This window comes from Eleutherodactylus coqui, chromosome 7 (genome assembly GCF_035609145.1).
Source record: "Eleutherodactylus coqui strain aEleCoq1 chromosome 7, aEleCoq1.hap1, whole genome shotgun sequence".
NCBI lineage: Eukaryota > Metazoa > Chordata > Amphibia > Anura > Eleutherodactylidae > Eleutherodactylus > Eleutherodactylus coqui.
The window spans coordinates 179,249,447-179,270,385 of NC_089843.1; the positions used below are offsets into that span (position 1 = coordinate 179,249,447).

General features: G+C 43.2%; 1 pseudogene; it reads left to right on the plus strand.

The window, feature by feature from the left end:
- Positions 1-20,939, plus strand: part of LOC136573558 (cubilin-like) — a 57,560-nt pseudogene that overhangs the window by 22,617 nt on the left and 14,004 nt on the right.

Below are 20,939 nucleotides of genomic sequence, written 5' to 3' on the forward strand. Positions count from 1 at the left end.
TAATGTATTCCTTTTTATGTAATGCAGCTAGGGCTTATTTTCGGGGTAGAGCTTATATTTCCATCTTCCCCCAAAATCCTGAAACATCAGTGTAAGGCTTATTTTCAGGGTAGGTCTTATTTTCGGGGTAACGGGGTATATATGTATATCAATCTGCTTGGCTCATCCTATAATGATGTCATTTTGTTTACAGGACAGTTTTGCGGAAAAGAAATCCCAGACCCTGTGGTTGCCTCATCAAACTCAGTGTTAGTTCGTTTCAAAGCAAATCAGCAGGGTGTGCGAGGATTATTCCATGCTAAATATATCGCATTTGAAAGTGATGTTGTTCCAACAGAAACTCCTTCTGGTAACTAAATATTTACTTGATTCAGTTTTTCTTAAACTTTTGCTGCCCTGTTTTCTTAAATAAAACTATGCAGCAATTGGGATAGAACCACCGACGGAGAGTGGAGATGGAACAAAGTGAAAGATAGTGGAGATAGAGAGTGATAATACTGTGGGAGATGTGAGAAGTAAAGAGCACATGGAAGAGCATATGACTGCAGGATGGGACTACACAGGGTTTGTATGTAGTCTGTTACTATGGAGATACATAACTCTGCAGAGGAACTGTATTCACGATATAGTAGTGCATTTTAATACAGACTATTTGCAACTTCTTTTTTCATTTTAGATGCACTACAGCAATGAAAAAAATGATTTTGGAAATGTCCATAGCCTTTAGATGCCTTGTTTTGTTAAAAAAAACTAAATGATTGTCCAGTTCTCTATTATTCCCTTAGTGATGGCCAATTTTATGTCTTAAGGCCCAAGTGATTTTCATCATTACATTGCAAGAGACAGAACTCATTGACAGCCATATGATGGCTTGTTTTTTTGGGGGGGACAAATTGTATTTTTTAATGGCCCTACTCTGGGGTACATATAATGTGTTGTATAACTTTTATTAAATTTTTGGGGGCTGGGAGAAGCAAAAAACTTGTAGAAATTCTGCCATTACTTTTGGGTATTGTTTTTACAGCGTTCACCATTCAGTAAAAATAATACGATAATTTTCTTGCAATGTTTATTAATTAGGGGGGTTTTTTACATTTTTTACCTCTTTTGCACAATAGAAACAGGTTTTTAAAGAAAGACAATGAAATCAGCATCAGCGCATTTTAAGACCCATAACATTTTTATTTTTCCAGCCACAGAGCTCTGTGAGGTCTTATTTTTTGCGGGAAAAGTTATAATTTCTATTGGTACCCGTTTGAGGTACATGTAACTTTTGGATTGCTTTTTGGTGCATTTTTTGGGAGGTATATAAAAGAAAAATGACAATTCCAGCAATACTATTTTAAACTATTTTTACAACGTTCACCAAGCGAGACAAATGACTAAATATTTTCATTGTCCGGGTCGTTACAAACGCAGTTATACCTATTATGTGTTGCTTTTTTCAAATATTTTTGGGGTATTTTATCCATTTTAAATGGGTTTTTTTGTAGGGAAAATGCATATTTTTTTTTAACTTGAGTTTTTTTCTTTAAATTGCGGTAACTTTATTTAATTTTTATGCTATTTTTTAGTCCTTGATGGGGACTTGAAGATAAGATTGTACTATCACTAGAAGAATACACTCCATTACTTATATAGTGCATTTTACTAAGCCTATGACAGCACTCTATTAGACTCTGCAGGAGGTCCGGCTAATAGGCTGATTTACATGGCAGACATGGAGGGCTTTGTCAGACTTCCATCTGCCATGGGAATCCATTGGTACTTTGCGATCGCATTACAGGGGGCTGATGGGCAACAGAAGGAGCCCCCTACACCTGTCATCTGCTTACATGCTGCAGTTGCTATTGGTTGTGGCATGTAAGGCGTTACGGTGCCAGGATCTGAGGTTTTTCTGCTACTGGCTGTTACAGCAGGAGCCTGGATGTCAATAGTAACCAACTATATTATTAATGTTTTATACATTCCTTTTCATTGCTACCCACAGATTCCGGCTGTGGAAGTCATGCTCTGCAAAATGGTCGCAAAGGTCTTATTTACTCCATGAACTACCCTGACACATATCCTGCTGATCTCTACTGCAACTGGACCATCTCTGTTACTCCAGGATTGCTTATTAAACTGACATTCATCGAGCTTGCCATGGATGGGGAAACAGGACAATGTACTGGAGACAAGCTCGAAATATCTGACAGCTTTGATTTATTAGGTAAGCAAAGGTAAAAAAAAAATTATAATAATTTGGCAGAATAAACTCAATTAATAAATATATTGGAGATGCTGCCTGCATGCTTGTTGCCCTTCTCATGCAAACTTATGGCAGTTATGGGAACAGTTGAGCCATCAACTCCAATGGAAAAAGGCACATGGAAGCCTGACTGCTTGTGCTTGGCTGGACAGGATCACTGAACTAGTAACTATCAGGCCTTTGCTAGACTGCATGGAAAGTCGGCACTTGATAAGCCGCAAGGTAGAAATAGCCTGTGGCCTTCAAGGTGAATGGCAGAGAAGGATACCAAAGACTACCTTACACTGAATGGACAAACAGTTCTCTCCATTCAGTTGTGATTTTAATAACCGGATAGGAAAAATCAGCTTGTACAGGAAGGGCAGGTAATGGGTTCGTTCCCATATACCTCATTCGCGGCAAAAATGCGCTATACTGAGGTGCGTGCAAAAACACACATGCCCACGTGAAGGAGCCTTAACACTCCGGATGAAAGTTACTTGTGTAGCAGTATGATCTTTTCAGGCCTCCTCCTATTGTAATCCAGCCTCATAAAAATAACAAAAAATAGTTTTTCAAATAACACATACATTTTTACATTTCCCTTTAATCCCGGCCAATAGTAAAAATATGGCATGGGATTAAAGCTCCTGCTTCTGCAATGTAGCGGAAGAAGGTTGGGTCCTTGGCTGTTAGTCAGAGCTGAAGACCCGGATGAGAAGGTAAAAGCAGTTTTTAAATGCTTCTACCTTCTCTCTTGCAGACTACATAGAGCTCAATGAGTGCTAGGTAATGTATAGAGAAGGTGGAAGTGTCGCTTCGACTAGCCAACCCAGCGATCAAGTAACTACCGGGTGCTCCCTGCCACGGCAGAACTGTAGGGTCCTAGCAGACCCAGATCAGCTCTGCCAGTGACTACTGTCACCACAGGGGTGTGTTTTCCCGTGTAACTGGGGCTCCTGTGGATGCCCCAGCTACAGTGGAAAAGTGTGAAATTAGAAAGAAAAAAAAATGTGACTGACCCCCAGAGGTCTTATCAGACGTCATGATGGACATTTATGGTAAAAAAAAATAGTTACAAGAATTAAGTTTAAAAAAATTACAGAATAAAATAAAAATATGTATATACAAAAGAAAATGACCCTAGAAAAAGAAATATGGCTGTAAAATCACCACATGGGTAAAATCTCTAAAAAAAAGTCTGGTCCTTAAAGGGTTAATATCTAAATTTGTAAAAAGGCAAACACATATAACTACAACCCACAGCATTTGTGTTTTTAGTGATTTGTGGTCATTTAAAATTCAGCAGCCGATAACAGAATACAAGGTTGCCTGGGCACAATTTTGGAGGGGTTAGCACCAAGTCAGCCACGTGGTAAAGCATCATTTAGAGCGGTTTCATAGGCATGTATTTTATTGACATATTTTTAGACCTGTTATAGGGGTCCCTGTTCTGCTCTGCCATAATATGGCTGGTTATTTGTCCTATTACTGACTATTATGGAGCATCCAGGATATCACTTTAATCTGTTTTGTCATTCCAGGCAGTTTCTGTGGGTTTTTGAAGCCTCCAGTGATCATCAGCTCCAGCAACAAGCTTTTCCTGAAATTCTCAACAGACAAATTGAAAAGTGATCGTGGTTTTGAGGTAAAATGGGAGGAAGTCCACCCTGAAGACATAGAAGGTAATAAATGGAGAAGGATGATAAAAGTGCAGATGTAAGATTATAGAGCAATCTACAAAAATTGGCTTTTTGATATTATGTGCAGGTTTGCTGGCACAATCGTTCTATAGCTAAAACTAAAGTCTTGGGTTTGAATCCTGTAACGAGAATATCAGCATGGAGTTTGTACACACTTTCCATATTTTTCCTCCCACAGACTAACCATGTAAGTCATTAGGCTTCATTTCAAATGTGTACATGTACTAAACTTAGCATTACAAATCATAAACCTGCAGTTTACATAAAAGATCAACCAAGAGGACTTCCGCACAAGACACAGAGGGAGCAGGACGTGCCTCACAGAGCTCCTGCCAGCACTATTTCCAGACCCATCGGGACCCTCCAGTGTCCGAAAAAAACAGCAGCTGCGGGGAATAGACATCACCCCCGCTTGCTAGGCAGAAGACCCCCACATCCGAGGGACTTCGGAAAGCCCCCGGCGAACCACCCGATCCGACCCGCGGGAAAAAGGAGATGAACCGGGACGCGGCCGGGAAGAGCAGAGAGACCCTGAGCCCAAAAGCCACCGGGCCCTACCTACCCAGAAGGTCTCCGTTGAGACGCGCCGACCCGCCGACTCCTTCCCGACCCGCACCGGGAGCACTCGTGGCACCGCGGCCTAGGCCGCACCTGAGACCGCGGCCTAGATTTCCGGCCGCGAGAGCCGCGACCACCGCCGACCGGGCCGCAAGGCAGGAGAGGGCATTGGGGAGCAGCGGAGAGGCACGGGAGCCCCCGCGGGGGTAGCGAGCCACACCGGGAGGACGCCAGAGAGCCGGGACCGGGCGGCGGCAGAGGCTGCGGCCCCGCTCCCCAGCAGGGAAGGCCCCCACTCAGTGCCAGGCAGGAAGTGAAGCCTTGGGAGGTGTCCGGACGGCCCAAGAGACATCCCCGCAATGGCGACCTCGCAGGAGAACGGTCGGAAAGTTGCGGCCTAGCGGCGCCTGAAGCCGCAGCCAAGATTTGCGGCCGTGACGTCAGGGACAAGCCCCGCCCACCACAAACGCCAGGGGGAGGAGCCCAACAGAAGCCACAGCAAGGGGAAAACCCCAAACACCTGCACAGGAGACTCAAACCCCCCAAACAAAGGAGCTAAAGACTACAGGAAATCATAGCCCTCCCCCAAAGCCCATCTTAAGTACAAACAATACCCACAAAAAACAAAACAAAACAAAAAAAGTACCGGGAAAAAGGGAAATCGAGACAGAATTAACAAAGGAAAAAGCCGGGACCTGACATAAGGACACTAGATAAAAAAGACATGAACAAATAGACCTAGGACAAAAAGCCACATCCACAACAAAAAATAAACCGCAATAAAACACCAAGAATCCGGATACAGCAAACAACTTCTGATACAACAAACTCGCACAAAACACTTGACACCGAGAAGTCATTAAAGAAAAATGGACAAATATCTAAACGAAAGAAGCGCAGGCACCCCAGCACGAGCAACACGCCAGTCAGACATAGACAAAACAACTGCAGGAGGAAAACAAAAAAGTAGACCCGTTAAAAACATCAAGGAAAAAGAAAGCAAGACCGCGCATCAATCTGCATCCCCTCTAAAAAACACTCCACCACGTGCCGCGGTTTCACCAAACCCTGACCACGAAGCAATGGACACTTCTTCTACACAAACTAACGAACAACCAACGAACAACAGTGCGGAAATGACGCAGGCGACACTAGTGGCACAAGAGGTCTCAAAAATGCTTCTCCCTTTATTTGACAACAGACTTGAGGCGTTGCACAAATCCATAAACTCAGCAATGTCACAAATAACAGACAACACCCAAAGGCTGACAGAACTAGAAACAAAAAACCAGAACATAGAACAGACTATCACAACGCTAGAAACCGTGCTACAAAGAAGCCAGACAGAAACCGAAATGCTCCAGGAAAAAATCGACGATCTGGAGAATAGACACCGTCGCAATAACCTTCGCTTCGTGGGAATACCAGAGACAATATCCAACAGCCAGCTTATAACCTACTTAACCACGGAACTACCACAAGCGCTCCAGATTGATTTACCCAATGACCCCCTAACAAAAGAAAGAGCCCACAGACTCGGCCCACCAGGGGATGGACGTAACAACAGAAGCAGACCTCGCCCAGTGATAGCAAAATATATGCACTGGACAACAAAAGAAGCAATTCTACGAGCCTACAGACGACAAGGAGAACTGATAATACAAGGGGCAAAGATCCTGCTGTTTCAAGACTTCTCGTTGGCGGTGTCACAGAAGCGCAAACTGTTCACCCCGATCTGCCAAATCTTGCATGAACAAAACACGCGCTTCCAACTGCTGTATCCAGCAAAACTCCGGATACAAGACGGCAACAAGTTCTTAATATTTAACACTCCGGAGGAAGCAAGAAGACATCTACATATGGAAGAAAATGAAGAACAGGGTTGAAACAGTTAGAAAAAAGGAATTGTTTTGTTGCTCCTCACAACAACCCTGATCCAAACACCGTGGATGTGGCACTTGCCACGTGAAAGGCGAATTTAATGTTAAATGCTTATATGTTTATTATTAAGTTTCACATGTTTCTCATGTGAAAATAGGAAGATCGGACCAATAGGAAGATCGGAGGACCCCGCAGGCACGGCACGACCAACACTCAGTCACATCCGCGGCTCGCTGGGACCGAGGGATGTGACAACGATAAAGAGGCAAAAGTAACGGTAACTATAACCAATACAAACACACCAACATGCCTATAGACACAGAAACAACCGACTATCAAACACCCACCACGATACAAACACTATCTTGGAATGTAGATGGACTAAACACGCCAATCAAACGAAAAAAAGTACTTGCGCACCTGAAACGATACAAACCCGACATAGTGTTTCTACAAGAAACACATTGGAAAAAGGAGGGAAGGGGCGAACTAAGAGCACCATGGATAGAAGCATGCTACACGGCTTCACACACATCGGCGTCACGAGGAGTAGCCACCCTGATCAGGAAAAACATGCCACACACGATACTACAAAACATAGCTGATCCGCAGGGCAGATACCTGATAACAAGAATAAACCTGGACGAGCAAATTTATGCCTTGGTGAACATCTATGCTCCCAACACAAACCAATCAACATTCTACACCACATTAATAGAGCAGCTACAACCGTATCTAAATGACAAAATAATCATGGGAGGAGATTTCAATAGTACACAAGATGAAGCATTGGACAGAACAGGGCCATCCACCCAAACACTAGCAACCACACATGCATTATTAACACTAAAAGAACAACTCAGCGTATGCGATCCATGGCGTCTCCTGAACCCCACCAATAAGGAATATACATGCTGCTCTAACACCTATCACTCATTCTCACGCATAGACTTCTTTTTAATCTCAAACAACATCTTTCAATATCACCACGAATCGGTAATACACCCAATATCCCTTAGTGATCATGGGCCAATAGCAATGAGACTGCAATTGATCGCACCGCGAAGACTAACCAAAATATGGCGCTTCCCCTCATATCTACGGGAGTCAGAAGATTTTAGAACATACATAAAAATTAACTGGAACAACTATGTAGATGACAATAGGGCACACATAGACAATATAAACCTATTTTGGCAAGCCTCAAAGGCAGTAATGAGGGGACACGTCATAAGTTACTTATCTCACAGAAGGAAAAAATTCCAAACCGAATTCGAGACACTACACCACTCCCTTCTGACAGCACAAAAAGAACACATGAACTCACGAGACGATAACTAGTATCAAACTTTCACCACAGCAAAACACTTACTAAACACGTTCGTACATACCCATGCGCACTGGCAAACCCAATTAACAAAAAACAAATTTTACAGATGGGGAAACAAGACAGGACGTCTGCTAGCCAACCTGACAAAAGAAAGACAACCACATAAACCGATACTGACTTTAAGACATAACAATGGAGACAACCTCACAACGAGACAGGACGAGATAGCCCAAATATTACAAGAATATTTTGAAGACCTGTATAGAGCAGAGCCAACAGACATACAAGACATAAACAACTTCCTAGACTCCGTAAACCTACCAAAACTAACTGAAGAACAAAAATCCTTACTAGACGCCGACATTCAGGAAGAAGAAGTACGGGAAGCAATAGCGAAGGCACCAGGGGGAAAAACACCGGGCCCTGACGGATTCTCGACAGAATATTATAAAATATTAACAACAGACATCGTGCCAATACTGACTCAACTCTACAACACAATATACACAAATGACACACAAACAGAAGACTTTGGCAACTCCAGAACGATCCTGCTCCCCAAACCAAACAAGGACACAACAGACCCAAAGTCCTACAGGCCAATAGCGCTACTGAATTGCGACTACAAATTCCTATCCAAGATACTAGCAGACAGACTTCAGCAAATTCTTCCGTCCATACTAGACCTGGCACAGAAAGGCTTTACACAAGGGTGAAGTGCCATAAAAAACATCAGAACCGCCATAGCGGCGACGGTCGTAGCACAAAACCCTGAAAGCCAAACGACGATGTTGCTGAGTCTGGACGCAGAAAAAGCTTTTGATAAAATGGCCTGGCCATTCTTAAATTCACTGCTAGAAAGACGGGGCTTCGGACAGACATTTAGGAATTACATAGACACAACACACACAAACGCTACCACGACCCTTACAATTAATGGACTCAACACCCCCAGAATAGATTTATTTAGAGGGTCTAGACAGGGCTGCCCGCTCTCTCCACTATTATTTAATTTATCGATAGACCCATTACTCAGACACTTAGCACAGACATCGCTCTTCACAGGAGCAAACTGCGGAGACATAAAAATAAAGACAGAGGCATTTGCAGACGACCTGCTCTTGGTGGTAAACAACCCCAGGGAAACACTAACACCTTTAATACAAATTATCGAGAGAATTGGCAAACTCTCGGGATACACTATAAACTTAGACAAAACAGAAGCCCTACTCCTCAGAGGCCCGGCCAAACCCTCATGGGCGACAAAATACCCATTCAAATGGGAAAAACACGCCATACAATACCTGGGAATACAAATTACAAGGAACCCTTCCAAACTATATAACACGAACATAGAACCCCACATTAAAAAGCTAGAGACAACCCTGAATACGTGGAAAAATTTCACGATCTCTTTTCTGGGGAGGGCGAGCCTAATAAAAATGATAGAATTCCCACGTCTATTATATATACTACACTCACTACCCATACTGCTAAAGTCAAAAGACGTAAAAAAAAAAAAATTATCTATATAGGAAATTCATATGGGGGGGAAAAAGACCGCGTATCGCATTCAAAACACTGAACAAACATAGAGAAAACGGAGGAATCAACCTACCCAATATCCGAGACTACAATCTAGCAGCACAGGCGCGAATCATACATGACTGGATTTACTCCAAGTCATATTTCACAAACAAGTCTCTCGAGCAGGAAATGGCTGGCTCAATTAGACTCCAGAATATACTACATAGCCCATATACAGAACTCTCAGGAAAAATCAAAAAGAACCCCCTGATATTAACGGCCTGAAAGTCATGGAACAAGCTACATAAAGACAGTCAAGCTTTACCACAAGTATCATTACACCTGTCACTAATAAATAACCCCAACTTTCAGGACGGTAACCCTCACAACATCTTCGCCGAATGGGAGGCCCAGGGAATAGATTCAATAGAAAAACTACTGCACATAAGGGAACGACGTATAATGACATACAACGAAGTGAAACATAAATACCCGGAACTTCAAATTCCGCTGTTCTCATACCTACAAGTCAGGCACTACATCACGGAACTTATACCAAAACTCCGAGAATTCGATTGGGCACAGACAGGACACACATGGATAACTAAAAAAACAGGGCCACGGGGCATGATCTCCAAGCTGTATAGGGCGATAAGAAACATAAGAGAGCAAGATGACATAGACCTGGGGATTGGAAAATGGGCCCTGGATAACCCAGACTTCACCCCAACACTGATAATGCAATCACTGACTTCAGCACACAGATACCTACCATCGGCAAGGTTTCTGGAGATGAGGCTACAAATTGCCCACAGGTCATACATAACCCCAAGCAGGGGATTCCATATAGGAATTTATGCCACTTCAAAATGTTTCAAATGTCAGGCACCTCATGCAAACTTGTACCACAGCCTGTGGACATGCCCCGTAATACAGGCTTTCTGGACACGAATTAGCGAATACACAAAAGCACACCTGACGAATTTCTGCCCACAAGAGCCAACATGGGCAATATTTGGGTACTTAGACCCTGAAACATATCGGTGCTCAAGAGGCGTTAGGAAATTACTACATTTCATAGCAGCGGCAGGTCTAAAAGCCATCTTACAAACATGGATCCAACCAACAGGGCCCCCGTTCAGGCTGTTCCTGGACAAACTAGCGTTCCTGTTCCAGATGGACTGGGCGGAGACATCACTTTTCAAGGAAAAGATGGTACAAGCCTTTTTTGAAACCTGGGGGAGTTTTATTCAATTACTACCACAAAGGGTAAAAGACAAACTAAGAGACTGCTTCTATTACACTTGTTGGTTCCAGGAACAAATGATAACAGGGGACATACCCTTCTGGGTGACACATCTAGGTCGTGCCGTAGCCATGCGGGAACTCCACGATTTTGAAGATCTTCAAGATACAGGTCAGTAGACCAAAAAACATCTGTAGTCATAATGGGTCAAGAGTTTGAATTAATGTATGTAAATTACCTGTTTTAATGTTTTGTTTGTTATGTTTAACATAAATAATATAAAAAAGGCAGGCTATGACAGCACATCCATGTAAAGAGAAGATACCCAACAAATTCACTGTAATGCCAAGTGTTTGTCATGACCTGTTCAATAAAGACAAAGTTTAAAAAAAAAAAGATCAACCAAGACAAAAAGGTGGAGTGTTTCTTAGAGGGCAGTCTGATAAAATGATCCCAAAGTTTTGAGCAGATGTCTCCCTTTTTCAGCACTACAGTTTTATGATGTCCCCAAAGCTCGCTACCAGTTTATACCTCCATACTCTAATAATACTGATGCACATCATATTCTGTATACTAAATCAGTGGAACTTGTTACATCCACAAGTTTACATGATAAATCTGTTTGGTTATCAATTTACTTTCACTTCTATAGTGCCAATCTACAGAGCTGTACTGTGTAATCACTAAGTATTTATAGACAATGGCGCTCAAAGTCAAAGGGTGGTTTCACATTGGTGTTGGAACTTCCGGTCGGAGGTCCCTTTGCAGATCTGGAATGAAATACTGGAAGAAATGCTGCATGCAGCGCTTTTTCTTCCAGTTAAAAGTTGGTGAACAGCGGGCGGAACCCATTATAACTAATGGGGTCCGTTTGGCGTTCTTTGGTTCCGTCCTAAGACAGAGCTGTTCAGCCATGTGGATTCACCTTTCCTGGCCCCCAAACGGAGCAGGAAAACAGAACCCCCTATGCAGATGTGCAACCACCCTAATTTCCCTATTTTAAACCAAACCATTGGGCAATTTCCTAGAAAGCCTATTAACCTATAAGTATATTTTGGGAAAATAAAAGGAGACTGTATTAGGCTGCATTCCCACAAACGTATATCGGCTGGGTTTTCACGCTGAGCCGATATACATTGTCCTCGTGTGCAGGGGGGGGGGATGGAAGAGCCAGTGGCAGGAACTGTGCTCCGCCCCCTCTCTGCCTCCTCTCCGCCCCTCTGCACTATTTGCAATGGGGAGAGAGGGGCGGGGCTAATTCTCGGAGCTTAGCCTCGCCCACCTCCTTTCATTGGAAATAGTGCACAGGGGTGGAGAGGAGGCAGAAAGGGGGCGGGAGCTCAGTTCCTGCTCCTGGCTCTTCCATCCCCCCCCCCCCCTGCACACGAGGACAACGTATATCGGCTCGGCGTGAAAACCGAGCCGATATACGTTCGTCTGAATGCAGCCTTACCCAGAGAAACACTACGCAAACACTAGGAGAACATAGAAACTCTACACAGAAGCTTATCCCCATAGCTTATCCCCATAGATATTTGGATACACAATATTATCTTGCTTGACTGTTCCCATATGTCCATTTTATGGTTTACTTTAGAAAATGAATATATATTTTTTGCAGAAATCCAGTCATGTGGTGGTGGATCCACTGAGGAGAATGGAGTGATGAAAAGCCCAAAGTGGCCTAATAATTATGCACCTAACAGATTCTGTGTATGGCATCTTCAAGTACCTGAAGGGAAAAAGATTATCGTCAATTTCACTCACTTTGACTTGGAAGATGCTGGCATAATAAATAAGCAGTGTTATGATTATGTGGCAGCATACGAAGAGAGCAATGGGAAAACCAATAAATACGGTATTTGATTATAGCAAGTTTGGAAGTGTCATCCAGCAGCAACACTTCTTGTTACATTTCCATCTTTTACTCGTCTGAGCTGGTATGTTTGTATTGGTCTGTAACGGGTCATTTTGCAAAATTCCAAAAAGCTGTCTTATTACTAGAAAATTACATTTTCAGTAAATCAAGAATCAACCTAATGGAGACTTTAAATCCTCCTTTATATCGTGGTATTTAGAACAAAAAGTTAACAAAAACTTTAATTAATGTAAGTGAGATTCCCCTTATAGGCAGATATTGGTGCTTAGGCTAGGTGCACATGGCCATACTTTTAGACCATGTGCTGTCCATATAATTCCACAGACAGCACATGGCCCTATTATAGTCTATGAGGCTATAAACATTGATGTTTATTCACACAATCCGATGGTTCATGTGAAAAAACTCATTCATGCCCTATTCTTGTTTGTTTCATGGACAAGAAATAGGACATACGACCCTCCTGGAATGTGCATTGTCTCTGTCTCATGTGAGTTGCACCAGGTCCTTCAGGTGCAACTCACCCTCTACTCCCCCTATCCACCTCTACTCTTCCTTACTCAGACCTCATCTGGAATATGGTGTCCAGTTCTGGGCACCCCAATTTAAAAAAGGCATCAACAAACTGGAGTAAGTTCAGAGAAGAGTTAGGCCTCCTACCCACTTGCATTTTTTAACGCGGTTGTCAATGGGACTTTCTAATGTTAAAATAATCGCGTCACACAAAAATTGCAAAGAACAAACTTGCGTTGTGTTTTTAACATTAGAAAGTCCCGTTGACAATTGCGTTAAAAAAACACAACGATATCGCAGCGTTCCTTGTCATCTTTTGCAAAAGTATAATGTAATATTCTATGCATTTTATTGCCTTGAGACTACTATCAAGATAAACATCTGTTACATGAACCTTTATATCTTATTATTGATCCTTTTCACTTTTTGTAGGTCCTTTCTGTGGAACTACACTGCCAGCTGGAATCACTAGTGAGAGTAACATCCTCACAATCCGGTTCTCCAGTGACCTTTTCACAGAGTCAACGGGTTTAGAGCCTACTGGACCACTAATTCCTTGCAGGCACCTCCAACAGAGGCACCTCGAGCCCCCAATCCATGGGACAGTATCCAAATAGGTACCATATATTGCTCAATCTGACACTGCTTTATTTATATTGACTGAAATACAGAGTGATGCTTTCACTAAGAAACCCAAACATCCCTCAATAACTCTTTAATTTTTATATGTCCACCATTGAAAATGTATATGTATTTACATGGTATGTTGCAAAACAAGGTCAGCCTAGAGCATATGCTGAAAATGGCCCCTCTAGCATCCAAGAATTTTGTATGCGAGTCTACATATTGGTGAAGACATCTGCTAATGTAGGTAATAGTAGGTTCATCCCTCCATATCACGTCTTTGAGGGCTTCAGTTGTTTGCAACTTATTGCTGCATACACAGCTCTTCAACAGAGCGTGCAAGAAGAAATCAGGAAGTGCCGAGTGTTAAGCCCTGCCCCCCTCCGGTTGGGTACCTGGCTAGTAGGGAAAGCAGTAAGACAAGAGACTACTAGCTCCTGCCAGCACCTGTCTGAGAAGCACTGATAAGCACTAGTAAGCATTGAGGTCCCTTATGTTGGCAAGAGCCATGGCCAAAGGGGACAAACGAGAGCTGTGACAAGTGCTATGGGCGCCATTTTGTTGGGTTGTGCATGAGGCTACAGAGAGGTGTTCTGCCCCTATGATGATGCAGGCAGTGACGTGGCTAAAACATCAAAGGCCAAAAGATCAGCCTGCTCCATAGGACATAATGCAGAGCTAAGCCTGCCCCAGTGCCAGGTACTGCAAGGTAGTTAGCAGGCCTAAAGGACAGTATAAAAGCTTTTGCAGCTGTGGCATAAGGGAAGAAGGGGCTGCACAGGACAGAGAGCAATGTGTGTGCTGCAAAGAGATGCAGCAGAGAACCTGTGAGCAGCAGTTACAGATTGTGAGAGTGTAGACAGAAGCCACAGAAAGAGGACATGGCAGCGACCAGTAAGTGTAGTGTCCAATGTGCTGTCCCCAGGCTGCGGTCATAGAGTTGAGCAGAGACCGGTATTTAGGCATGGCAGGGCACTAAACCACCGGACGTAAAAGAGGGCCTGATGAACAAGGCCAAAAGACACACATTGTATGGAAGGAGAGGGAGGCTCCCTTCCCAAATGGGACTTGGTCCTGGAAGAGGACGACGTCAACTGGTATCAAGATGCCAGACACGTGAGACCGGTGTGTGCACACTTTGTGGACTATGATGGATGAATTTGACAAGTTGTCATGGGTTAAGTTTATGCAAGAGTTAATGATAGCCATGTACCAGAATGGCAGGGCACTTCACAGAGGTGCTAGGCGCATAGAGAAGTTATGTGACGCAAGTGGTGTACCACATTTAGTACGGCTTTACTCGATGTACTTTACACACGCACGGTGCGTTGAGTCCGTGAATAGGCAGAGATCTGAGGCAATGTCAAATAAAATAAATTAAGCAGTGACTGCGCATGCACGACTACCACTCCATACAATCTGACGTCACTGTAGGTGGGTGCAGTGAGCCACAGTGATGAAGTGATGAGAAGAGGTGACCTCCATTGATCAGACTTTATCATCTATCCAGTGGATAGGTGATAAAAGTTAATTCTGGTACAGCCCCTCTATGATAGGTCATCAATTGTATAGACCCCAAAATAACCCTTTCTCTTTGTTTTTTATTTTATTTTTTCAGAATGGCCAAATAAGTGTGGACAGCCCATATTTCCTCCCCAAATTCAATCTAGAATTGTCAACGGAGAACCCGCAGTACCTCACACCTGGCCATGGCAAGTGTCCATGCAGGTAGGATACAGAGCATGAAAATAGTATACAAGTGTGTGACCCTGATAAGACTCATATTCTCTGCATAACCCCAGGAAGGATTAGCAAGCATTAATCTATATAAGTGTTAGGGCTGAAAGGGGAAAATCACTTTTAGGTTATGTTCACACATGATGGATACACTGCGGAATGTCCGCTGCGTAATTTTTTAGCTGGGATTTCAAAATGCTGTGGATTGTATGCCAGAAATAGCTGTCTACAAATATCTGAAGGACTTTCACAGTGCAGAGGGATCAGCCCTATTCTCATTTGTACAAGGAAAGACTAGAAGCAATGGGATGAAACTGAAAGGGAGGAGACACAGATTAGATATTAGACAGTGAGGGTGATCAATGAGTGGAACAAGTTACCACGGGAGGTGGTGAGTTCTCCTTCAATAGAACTGTTCAAACAAAGGCTGGACAGACATCTGTCTGGGATGATTTAGTGAATCCTGCACTGAGCAGGGGGTTGGACCTGGTGACCCTGGAGATCCATTCTAACTCTACCATTCTATGATTCTATGAAACTTCGCAGCGGACATTCCATAGTGTATCAGTCCCATGTGAACAAAGCCTTTACATTTTATTAGTTTCAGTATACCATCCAAATTGATGATATTTTTCAGGCATGATCAAAAGAAGCTAGTTAGTGATAAATACTGTGATCGCTTCTAAGAGTTATTGTGATGAGAGAGAAATTGAAGGAAAACAAGGCTCAGTTCATTTGTAACCAATATGTATGAGTACAAAGCAGGTCTATTTGCCTTACTTGTGATGTATTTGTATTAATAAGCTGTAGCAGAAGTATAACTGCTTTCAGCCTTTGAAGACATGATGATAAAGCTACTTTTAAAAGTTTATGACAGGTAATATAATCACTCAGTTTACTGCACTGTGTACATCATACATTATGTTCTGTTATGACTGAGAGAAAGTATATGTAATCTACATAATGTCATGTATTATTGCTAAACAATCACAAAATGCCAGTGCAGAGATATTTATTATATTGTTGTATTCTGTTTGTTGTTTTTTGGTTGACACAGCTAATACACCAATTGCCATAACTGTTTAACCCCTTAATGGAGTATTCCAACCTTAGTCATTTATGGCATATGCATAGTATAGGGTTAGCCTTTACTTTTTAAAACAGCATCATAACAATGTCTCACTGAGCCAGCAAGTGTTTGAAGCTCTTCCTTCATTATTACTTGCTGTCACGAAGCAATTACAGTTGTAGCCAATTATCTGATACTGAGCGGCAGCACACTTTTAAAGGGAGTCTATCAGTAATTTTGCTAATGGACAACCGCTGACTGTGCTAGGTAGGGGTGATGGAGCAGGGTATAATCATACTTGTGTCCATGGTTTTACCAGAAGCAGTACTGAGAATATGAACATGCCGCTGACGCAAGTGCTTTGGATTCAGGCCTTCGCTCTGAAGTGCTTTCATCTCACTTCATTATTACTTTGGAGGGGGCACTAATACAATGTGGGACACTAAGAGGGGGTAGTGGCAGGATAGGAGTAGTGTGCAGTGGTGAGTCAACAGGGCCACTATTATTTTGTGGGGCCACAGAAGGCTACTGTTACTTTTTGGGGCTACATAGAGGGCACTATTACTTTGTGGGGCCATAAAGGGAGCACTAATACTATGAGGGAGAGAGTAGTGTTAAAGGAGATGTCTCGAGGCAGCAGTGAAATATTTTTTTTGCCCAGTCCCCCTTCTTCAGCATACATTACTAAGTACCAATGTAAATGGCTTTTAAAGCCGGTTCCTACTTACAGTTCTGGCGTTTCATGAACTTATAAAAAGTTTCCCAAAGATGGCCGCCGCTTCTTCTCCCTGCGCTTGCTTCAGCCCGACGTACTCGCTCCCGAGACGCCGGTCACGCTTCGTATTAGCAGGGAGCTGTCCAGTGCTGATCCTTTCCCCCTGCACAAGTAACCCAGGCTTCGTAATAGCAGGGAGCTGTCCAATGCTGAATTCTCAGCAGAAGGTACTGTAATGCCTCCCTGCAATTCACTTTCCACTGTTTTAGATGAAATAGTTTTTTCACCTAAATATATATGTGTGTGTATATATGCGTGTACACATTTTATATATATATATCTATATATATAGATAGATATATATAGTATATATGTGTATGAGTATACGCATACGCGTATTCGTGAGTGTATATACACACACACATATATATATATATACACACACATACCCACACGTGTTTTTTTATATGCGTGTGTATATATGTGTATGTGTATATATATATATATATATATATATATATATATATAATGTGTGTGTGTATATATGCGTGTACACATCTTTTATATATATATCTCTATATATCTATATATAGATATAGATATATAGAGAGATATATATATAGTATACGTGTGTACGAGTATACGCATACGCGTATTCGTGAGTGTATATATACACACACATTATATATACACACACATATATATATATACCCACACGTGTTTGTATATGTCTGTGTATATATATATATATATATATATATATATATATATGTGTGTCTGTCTGTGTATATATATATATGTGTGTGTGTGTGTCTGTCTGTGTATATATATATATATATATGTGTGTGTGTGTGTCTGTCTGTGTGTATATATATATATATATATATATATATGTCTGTGTGTGTGTCTGTCTGTGTATATATATATATATATATATATATCTGTCTGTCTGTGTATATATATATATATATATATATCTCTATCTGTCTGTGTATATATATATATATATATCTCTATCTGTCTGTGTATATATATATATATATATATATATCTCTATCTGTCTGTATATATATATATATATCTATATCTGTCTGTCTGTGTATATATATATATATATCTGTCTGTGTATATATATATATATATATATATATATGTCTGTCTGTGTGTATATATGTATATGTATATATATATATATATATACACTACCGTTCAAAAGTTTGGGGTCACCCAAACAATTTTGTGTTTTCCATGAAAAGTCACACTTATTCACCACCATGCGTTGTGAAATGAATAGAAAATAGAGTCAAGACATTGACAAGGTTAGAAATAATGATTTGTATTTGAAATAACATTGTTTTTACATCAAACTTTGCTTTCGTCAAAGAATCCTCCTTTTGCAGCAATTACAGCATTGCACACCTTTGACATTCTAGCTGTTAATTTGTTGAGGTAAGCTTGAGAAATTGCACCCCACGCTTCTAGAAGCATCTCCCACAAGTTGGATTGGTTGGATGGGCACTTCTGGCGTACCATAAGGTCAAGCTGCTCCCACAACAGCTCAATGGGGTTCAGATCTGGTGACTGCGCTGGCCACTCCATTACCCATAGAATACCAGCTGCCTGCTTCTGCTGTAAATAGTTCTTGCACAATTTGGAGGTGTGTTTAGGGTCATTGTCCTGTTGTAGGATGAAATTGGTGCCAATCAAGCGCTGTCCACTGGGTATGGCATGGCGTTGCAAAATGGAGTGATAGCCTTCCTTATTCAGAATCCCTTTTACCCTGTACAAATCTCCCACCTTACCAGCACCAAAGCAACCCCAGACCATCACATTACCTCCACCATGCTTAACAGATGGCGTCAGGCATTCTTCCAGCATCTTTTCATTTGTTCTGCGTCTCACAAACGTTCTTCTTTGTGATCCAAACACCTCAAACTTGGATTCATCCGTCCACAACACTTTTTTCCAGTCTTCCTCTGTCCAATGTCTGTGTTCTTTTGCCCATCTTAATCTTTTTCTTTTATTGGCCAGTCTCAGATATGGCTTTTTCTTTGCCACTCTGCCCTGAAGCCCAAAATCTCGCAGCCGCCTCTTCACTGTAGATGTTGACACTGGTGTTTTGCGGGTACTATTTAATGAAGATGCCAGTTGGGTACCTGTGAGGCGTCTGTTTCTCAAACTAGAGACTCTAATGTGCTTATCCTCTTGCTTAGTTGTGCAACGCGGCCTCCCACTTCTTTTTCTACTCTGGTTAGAGCCTGTTTGTGCTGTCCTCTGAAGGGAGTAGTACACACCGTTGTAGGAAATCTTCAATTTCTTAGCAATTTCTCGCATGGAATAGCCTTCATTTCTAAGAACAAGAATAGACTGTCGAGTTTCAGATGAAAGTTCTCTTTTTCTGGCCATTTTGAGCGTTTAATTGACCCCACAAATGTGATGCTCCAGAAACTCAATCTGCTCACAGGAAGGTCAGTTTTGTAGCTTCTGTAATGAGCTAGACTGTTTTCAGATGTGTGAACATGATTGCACAAGGGTTTTCTAATCATCAATTAGCCTTCTGAGCCAATGAGCAAACACATTGTACCATTAGAACACTGGAGTGATAGTTGCTAGAAATGGGCCTCTATACACCTTTGTAGATATTGCACAAAAAAACAGACATTTGCAGCTAGAATAGTCATTTACCACATTAGCAATGTATAGAGTGCATTTGTTTAAAGTTAGGACTAGTTTAAAGTTATCTTCATTGAAAAGTACAGTGCTTTTCCTTCAAAAATAAGGACATTTCAATGTGACCCCAAACTTTTGAACGGTAGTGTATATATATATATATATATATATATATATATATATATATGTGTCTGTCTGTCTGTGTGTCTGTCTATATATATGTCTGTCTGTGTGTGTGTGTCTGTCTGTGTGTGTGTCCCGGCGGCGGGAGGCTCGGGCAGCATCGGGGGCACGGCGGCGGGAGGCTCGGGCAGCATCGGGGGCAGCATCGGGGGCACGGCGGCGGGAGGCTCGGGCAGCATCGGGAGGCTCGGGCAGCACGGCGGCGGGCTCGGGGGCAGGCGGTGGGATCCGGGGGCAGGCGGTGAGCTCCGGGGGCAGGCAGGCGGTGAGCTCCGGGGGCAGGCAGGCGGTGGGATCCGGGGGCAGGCAGGCGGTGGGATCCGGGGGCAGGCAGGCGGTGGGCTCCGGGGGCAGGCGGTGAGCTCCGGGGGCAGGCGGTGAGCTCCGGGGGCAGGCGGTGGGCTCCGGCAGCACGGCGGCGGGCTCGGGGGCAGGCGGTGGGCTCCGGGGGCAGGCGGTGAGCTCCGGGGGCAGGCGGTGGGCTCCGGCAGCACGGCGGCGGGCTCGGGGGCAGGCGGTGGGATCCGGGGGCAGGCGGTGAGCTCCGGGGGCAGGCGGTGAGCTCCGGGGGCAGGCGGTGGGCTCCGGCAGCACGGCGGCGGGCTCGGGGGCAGGCGGTGGGCTCCGGGGACAGGCGACTTACATGGGCGGCTTCTCGGCTGGGCTTCTCGTCTCCGCTCGGCTGGGCTGCTGAACTTTCTGCACCTTTCTGCTCCAGCGCGCTCCCGAGAGGTTACAGCTCGTCTGCGCATGCGCAGAAGAGCTGTAGCGTCTAACACACTGAAGCGGCTCGCGCTGAGCAGAAGACCGGACTGCGCAAGCGCGTCTAAAAAAGCAAGCTGCCAGCAAATTTAGACGGAACCATGGAGACGAGGACGCTAGCAACGGAGCAGGTAAGTGGAATAACTTCTGTATGGCTCATATTTAATGCACGATGTACATTACAAAGTGCATTAATATGGCCATACGGAAGTGTATAACCCCACTTGGTTTCGCGAGACCACCCCTTTAAGCTAGAAATAGTGTGCAGAGCTGAGTCAGAGGGGGCACTATTACTTTGTGGGTGCACAGAGT